The sequence below is a fragment of the Eschscholzia californica genome, unplaced genomic scaffold (genome assembly GCF_041429995.1).
Source record: "Eschscholzia californica isolate CP2 unplaced genomic scaffold, dmEscCali1.0.p SCAF_6, whole genome shotgun sequence".
Lineage (NCBI taxonomy): Eukaryota > Viridiplantae > Streptophyta > Magnoliopsida > Ranunculales > Papaveraceae > Eschscholzia > Eschscholzia californica.
In genome coordinates, this window is record NW_028238483.1 from 20345952 (window position 1) to 20353890 (window position 7939).

A 7939-nucleotide genomic window follows, 5' to 3' on the forward strand; every position below is an offset into this window, starting at 1 on the left:
AAATCCGGCCAAGATTCCGGCCAAAATGCATAAAATCCGGCCAACACAAGCTTCTCCTGAGCCGGTAGCTGCTTTCGCGCACGTCCCACAACCGTCCCGTGCTCCATGACGTGAAACCCGAGCCCTCCATGAAGATCCGAGCTGCTGGTCGCGTGCAAGAGAACTCGGAGCTGCTGTTCCGGTCGTTTTCCAGCCATCCCGTGCGCTGCTCACGCTGTTAATGTCGTTCTCTCCCGGGCTGTTGTGCTGCAGCTCCCGTTCCCTTGTGATTGCAGCAGTCCCGAGCTGCTGCTCCTATTGCAGCTCGGGCTGCTGCTCGGCCGGCCAAGCTAGGCCGGCCTAGTGTGCTGGCCGGCCTATGCTTGGCCGGCCCTCCTTCTTCCTTCTCTCTTTCACTCTCAACCCTTCAAGCTCTTGAACCACAAAGCCTCAAGTTTCTAGCCTCCTTTCTCTCTCTCTCTTCTTCCTTGGTTCTTCAATGATGTCCCAAAAGAAAGAAGATGAATAGTGTATTTGACTCAAACCCTAGACTTAGTCAACCTTGACTTTGACTCAAACTTGAGTCCATTGGGTGCCTCCAAAAATCTCTTCCTTCTTTCATCTTCTTTGGGCTTGGGTTTTAGACTTCACTTGGAAATCAAGAGGGTGCCTTCTAGAATTATAACCAAAGGAGGGTGCCTTCATAGAATCATTGTTTTAAGACCGAACCTCGACTCCTTTCTTTCACAACTTCCCCGTCCGAACTCGGAATTGACTTCCGTTTTCACCGTTGGGCTCGTCTTTGACTCCTCTTCTCATATGATTTGCTTGAAGTCTTTTTCTCTCATTTTGGGCACATGAAATGATAGTGATAATTTGCCCCCTTTATTCCGAATTCCATGTTTAGCTCCAAATATGGTACCTAAACAAGAAAAACACATAAAATATTATTGACAACACTCGAAAATGACTAATTAGTCTAAGTTAGGCTCTCCAAATGTGACATTTTCGTGTCACATCAACATCCCCAAACTTAAACTTTGCTAGTCCTCGAGCAAACAAAATAAAATGAAAGCCTAACTCACTTTCGGAGGAATCCCGGTTGCATTTAGCACATGCAACAAGCCGTTAAACCCCTAGGTTACCCCTAGTGGACGAGTGTGGTCTCGTGAGGGTTTCCATTGATGATACCCACAAACATCGAGTTCAAATGCATAAGGGTTCAAAATCCAAATCATAGATAAGCATGATTGATAAAGTAAAGGGTTTAAGCATGTCAACATATAATGAATCAAGTAAATAAGTTCTTGTAAAAGCTAAAGGCCCCTTCACTAATGATCTTACCCTAAAACTAGTGTTTATAGCGGAATTAAGACATCTAATGTCTACACTAGTATTCCCAGGATCACATGCATAAACCTATGATAATCATTAATTAAAACTAGAAAGATAAATACCTTGTTCGCTAGTTTTCCCTCGAACCTTTCCAATTGCTTATGAGAAGATCAAGAGCTTCAAGTGTAGCTCCTCTACTTGGGACACGAGCAAACAATTTGATCTCCCACCTTGTTGTATAGCTAGCACACCAATGGTGGTTGAAAAGAAGAACTCCTTTCTTCTTGACTAGATAGATAGTTAATGGGAATTAGCTCACTTTCTCCTCTCTACTTGATGTGGTAGAGTAAGAAAGCTTAGAGAGAAATTCCACACCTTATTCTCTGCCCTAAGAGTGTTTATATAGAAACCTAATAAGAATCCACCTCCTTTTAGGTTTCCTAAAACACCCTTTAGAATAAGATTTAGGGAAATAGTCGAAAATAGCAACTATTGATATTTTCTCAATTCCCTAAGGAGGAGGTGCCCAAACACCACGAAAATTGGCAGATATAATGTTTATTATATCAGCAACTAACCCTCCAAAATTCAGCCCAATCCGAGTCCTAGAAGTACCCGAACCGGTCTAGGCCCAAAAACCCTGTTTTTGGCCTTTTTGTACTATCTTTGCCTAATTCCTTTTTAGGCCTATGAGATATGTTTATGGGACACTCCCATGATTATATCTCACTCCCACTAGTCATATCCTAGATCAATTTGTCACTCTTATGTGTAACCCGTTGTAGGATCCGATCGAAGTTAGCCGCGAATTACTTCGTAATTCGACGATCGTAGTTGGTCTCTAGCTACAACTCTACGATCCCTAAATCAATCGGACTTGATGATCTTCCACATCAATTGTCCTATCCGACAAATTGTTCGTATTGTCACCTTGGTCGAAGGACATCTCCTTCAACTCCTTCAGACTCCCACTTGGACTTAGAACAAGTACAATGCTCGATTCCCATGTCACTTAGTATCCCATCTGATACGTCACGTCATTCAGACTTTCTTGATCTCGAGTACAACTGTCAAAACAAATGATTAACTTTTAATCCATTTGAGCACGGCCATGCATTTTCAGTTGTTGCTCGTCAAGTGGCCCGAGGACACTGTACCCTAACATGGTTAGGAGGACATAATCCATTCTTGCGCTCCCACTCAACTTCATGTCTATCCTGTCCTTCCCAGTATCTGCCTTTATAACCTCCTTTTACGGCGCGGCGTTTAACGGAACCAAAGTCAGACATTCCTTACATAAGATGAGCTGAGCACTCATGTTTTGAGGAATCTCTTCAATCTTGTCTTTGTGAGAAGTTTGACGATTTCATCATTCTTTGGATGAACTTCTCACGTTGAGGGTTATTCCAGTGTATAATCCCTATTATGCACTCACGTAGTCGAATCGAATACACTATTTCTATAGCCCATGAAACTGCGCTATCCCATCGACTCCCGTACTAGTCTTCGTGAGTCATTGTTGTCCATGCAATGACCTGGACTAGGGAATTGATAATGAATCACTCCAAGTTCACTTAGTAGGGTTTCATTCATCAGATCACGTATCTGACAAGCCTACTCGGAGCGTTTTCTTTATCGTGTGGACTGTCTCTTAAAATACCAAACCAAATTTTAAGGACAAAATAAAATTTCTTTTATTTTATTTATCGAATGTAAGTAATTAGGCACATAAACTCTATTATGAATCCAAATTACATTTGTTGCCATTCCCCAATGCGCTTTATACCAATGTCCCTCATGTGTGAATCATGTTTGGGCTGAGGTAACGGTTTGGTTAACGGATCTGCAACGTTATCATCAGTATGAACCTTGCAAATTACCACATCTTTTCTCTCTATGATTTCTCTAATCAAGTGGTAATTCCTTTGGATATGTTTGAATTTTTGGTGTGCTCTTGGTTCCTTGGCTTGAGCTATAGCTCCGTTGTTGTCACAATAGAGAGTCACGCCCTCTTCCATGCCAGGTACGACACCAAGTTCTATCATGAACTTCTTGATCCAGACTCCTTCCTTTGCAGCTTCCGAGGCCGCTAGGTATTCTGCTTCAGTGGTAAAGTCTGCAACTGTGCTCTGCTTGGAACTTTTCCAACATACCACTCCTCCATTCAGACAGTAGACGAACCCAGATTGTGATTTGAAGTCGTCTCTATCCGTTTGAAAGCTTGCATCCACATGGCCTACAACTTTTAGTGTATCTTCCCCGCCATATACCAGGAAATGATCCTTAGTCCTTTTCAGGTACTTTAGGATATTCTTGGCGGCGTGCCAGTGCGCTTGGCCTGGATTTGATTGGTAACGGCTACACATGCTCAAAGCATATGAGACGTCTGGGCGAGTGCAGATCATGGCGTACATGATTGATCCTATTGCCGAAGCATAGGGTACTTTCATCATGTGTGCTAGCTCATCAGGACTCTTAGGACACTGATCTTTGCTAAGCACCATACCATGTGACATGGGAAGGAATCCTCTTTTGGAGTTTGTCATCTCGAACCGTTGAAGAATCTTATCTATATAAGTTTCTTGACTAAGTCCGATCATCCTCCTTGATCTATCTCTATAGATCTTGATTCCCAATATGTATTCTGCTTCCCCTAAGTCCTTCATAGAGAAGCATTTCCGAAGCCAATCTTTAACTGATTCCAACATCGGAATATTGTTTCCTATGATTAATATGTCATCGACATAAAGAACTAAGAAAACTAGGTCGCTCCCACTAACCTTCTTGTAAACACAAGATTCTTCTGCATTCTTGAGAAATCCAAATTCTTTGATTTTCTCGTCGAATCGAAGATTCCAACTCCGGCTTGCTTGCTTGAGTCCATAAATGGATTTCTTAAGCTTGCAAACTTTTCCAGCATTTTTGGAATCTACAAAACCTTCGGGTTGTGTCATGTACACATCCTCTTCCAAGTGTCCGTTTAGGAAGGCGGTTTTGACATCCATTTGCCAAATCTCATAATCATAATGAGCTGCAATTGCTAGAATGATCCGAATGGATTTAAGCATTGCGACAGGTGAAAAGGTTTCATCATAGTCTATACCATGAATCTGTTTGTATCCTTTCGCCACGAGTCTAGCTTTGAAAACGCTAACGTTTCCATCCTTGTCAGTTTTTACTTTGAAAACCCATTTGCATCCGATTGGTTTTGCTCCATCGGGCAAATCGATCAAGTTCCATACTTGATTTTCTGACATGGAATCCATTTCCGATCTCATGGCCTTTAGCCATTTTTCGGAGTCGGGGCTCGTCATAGCTTGGTTGTAGGTACTCGGCTCATTATCTTCTAACAGTAGGATATCTGTTTTCTGAGATAATTCCTGGAGCCTTTGAGATCTACGAGAGGCCTGAGCAACTTTTGGAGTGTTCTCAACTAATTGAGATGTCTCCTGCGAATTTAATCCGACTTGAGCGGGAGGTACTCTCTCGACCTCATTCTCCTTTTCCATACTTTGTGTATAGATAGGAGCCGCTAAACCTCTTGATATCTCTATATCTTCGTTTATTTGTTGCTCATATCGAATTTCATCGATATCTACATTTCTCCCACTTGTCTGTTTGGAAAGGAATTCCTTTTCAAGGAAGACACCATCTCGAGCAACAAACACTTTGTTCTCAGATTCGTGGTAGAAGTAGTAACCCCTTGTCTCTTTTGGATAGCCCACAAAGAGACATTTGTCTGATTTAGGTGCGAGTTTGTCTCCTTGTAAGCGTTTTACATAAACTTCGCATCCCCAGACTTTGAGAAAAGACAGCTTTGGAATCTTTCCAAACCATAACTCATATGGCGTCTTTTCTACAGCTTTTGACGGAGCTCGGTTAAGTGTGAAAGCAGCCGTTTCTAGAGCATACCCCCAGAACGTGTTTGGAAGATTTGCTAAGCTCATCATAGATCGAACCATGTCTATCAAGGTGCGATTTCTCCTTTCAGAAACACCATTCATCTGGGGTGTTCCTGGCGGAGTGAGTTGAGATACTATACCACAACTCCTAAGATGATCGTCAAATTCTTGATTCAAATATTCACCACCTCGATCGGATCGAATGGCTTTTATTTTCTTGCCAAGTTGATTCTCTACTTCGTTCTGAAATTGTTTGAACATGTCAAACGATTCGGACTTATCCTCATCAAGTATATGTAACCATAACAAGTGAAGTCATCCGTGAACGTGATGAAGTAGCCATAGTTACCTCTCGCCGGAGTACTCATTGGTCCGCATACATCCGTATGTATGAGTTCCAAGGGTTCTTTGGCTCGGTCTCCTTTTCCTTTAAAAGAAGACCTCGTCATTTTACCCATTAAACATGATTCGCATGTGTCATATGATTCTAAATTATACGAACCTAGAAGTCCATGTTCATGGAGCTTCTTCATGCGTGTCATGTTAATGTGACCCAAACGACAATGCCAAAGGTAACTTGGATTTGAATCATCTGACCGTAGCCTATTGGTTTCTATGTTGAAGACTTCGTTCTCAATATTCGTAATATAGAGACCGTTGTATAGCTTAGCACTGGTATAAAACATTTCACCTTTGTATAAAGAACAACGCTGGTTTTTTATTAATAGGTGATATCCCTCTTTGTCTAATTCTGAGACTGAGATAATGTTTCTAGAAATAGAGGGTACATAATAGCAATTATGAAGTTCTAAAACTAGACCTGTTTCCAAAGGTAGACTGAAAGTTCCTACAGCTTTCGCAGCAACCGTTGCTCTATTTGCTACTCGTAGGACAAGCTCCCTTCCAGATAAATACTTGATTCCCTTAAGGCCCTGCACATCATAAATGATATGAGCACCACATCCGGTATCGAATACCCAGGATTGAGAATCAAATGTATTTGCTAAGTTAACTTCGATAACATAGATACCTTGGTCGGAATTGTGAGTTCCTTCCTTTTTCCTTTTGTTCTTCTGAATCAGTTGAAGTTCTTTCTTTGATTCAGACATTCCAATGCCTCTCCGGATTGCCTTAGAAGTTCCGTACTTCCTCAACCGTGATTTGTTTCGGGACATGTCCCTTAATCGACGGATGATTGTGTGCGCATCCATTTTCCTGAATCTCTTATGAAGATTAGGCTCCATGGTTGCCAACATAAGGCAAGTTACTGAAATTGATTTCATCCGGATACTTTTGGCCTGCTTTTGTTCCTCAATCTTTGAGTTCGCAGTTATTCTTGGAATAGGGGTATCCAGTACGCTTTCTTTGTTTGTAGATTTGAGAACACTTCTCAATCTCTTTTCCCAATCAAGGAAGTTATCCATGTTCAATTTGTCCTCATCAAGGATTGAACATAGGTTGAAAAGATTGATTTTTGCCATAGTAAAACTACATGAAACAGAAAAAAGGATTTTGCTAAGTATTACATTCGATAATTTTTGCAAAAAGTCCTAAGTTTTTGCCACATTATTCAAGATAAAACGTGTCCCTAGATGAATAATGCGATTCCGAGATCCCATCTCTCAAGGATTAAGCGGACTAGGGCCCTGCCCTTAATTCCCATTGATTTAGGTGAGTGAATACTTTCACTGATCATACCATATGATTCTCGGTTGATGGATTACATGTTTAGTGTAAAATCCATCTTTTTGCCTCGAGTATCCAAGACTCTCTTGCTGATCTCGTTGAGTAGAACCATTTAGACATGTAGGCCTCTTCTATAGGCCTACCCGCAATGTCCCAAGGTAGAGGAGGTACTCTGCGAAGGCCGACCCACCTTCCTCGAACAAGGGCGCAAGGAGTGTCTTAATTTGGATAGGCACTGTACTCAAAATTACTTTTAGGGACTTTTACGCTAGTCTGGCGTTCGTTTTAGTGAACTAATTAGCCTAACTAACATCCACGACATAAAGCGTAAATAAGTAAGTAAATGCGCGCGAGAAAGTAAATCAAGCACATATGGATCCTAGTATGGCCCCTAACCTAGAAGATCTAATCTCCTTTGGTTTGCTTCTTGTTTCGCCTTTTTAGTTCGTCTAGATCTCCGTCTTTGAACCTCCATTGATTTCTCCCACTCGCCTTTGAATTTCTTCCTTGAGTTTCATCAATGGACTCATAAACCCTAAACTCTAATTACAAGACTCAAACGATTCGCAGATCGTGTAAACTTGAAATTAAAATTATTACAAAACATGCACCCATCCGTGCTCAAAACAAGAATAAGAAATAAATTCTATGGCCATACTAGTTTCCGCATTCACATCACATGCAATCATATAATATATTTCAAGGCTATCAATTATATATGCATGTATATCCGGGAGATACTTTTGTCGACATCCGTATGTCATGTACGCACCTTAAGTCTACATCAAAAGATTAGACTAATGGTGTGTCTTGGTTTGATTTTAAAATTTGATTTTAAAGAGAAATTCCGTTTGGGCCTTGAATGGCCTGGGTTAATTTCGGAAATATTTGGATTGGAATTTTGGGAGAAAATTTGGATAAAACTCCCACTCGAATAGTGGTCCCTTTTCGTGGTCCGAAAAGCCTTGAAAAGACCCGGAACAAGTCCTAGACAAGTCCCGGCCCAAGCCCACAAAAGGGCTTGGACAAGGTCCGGA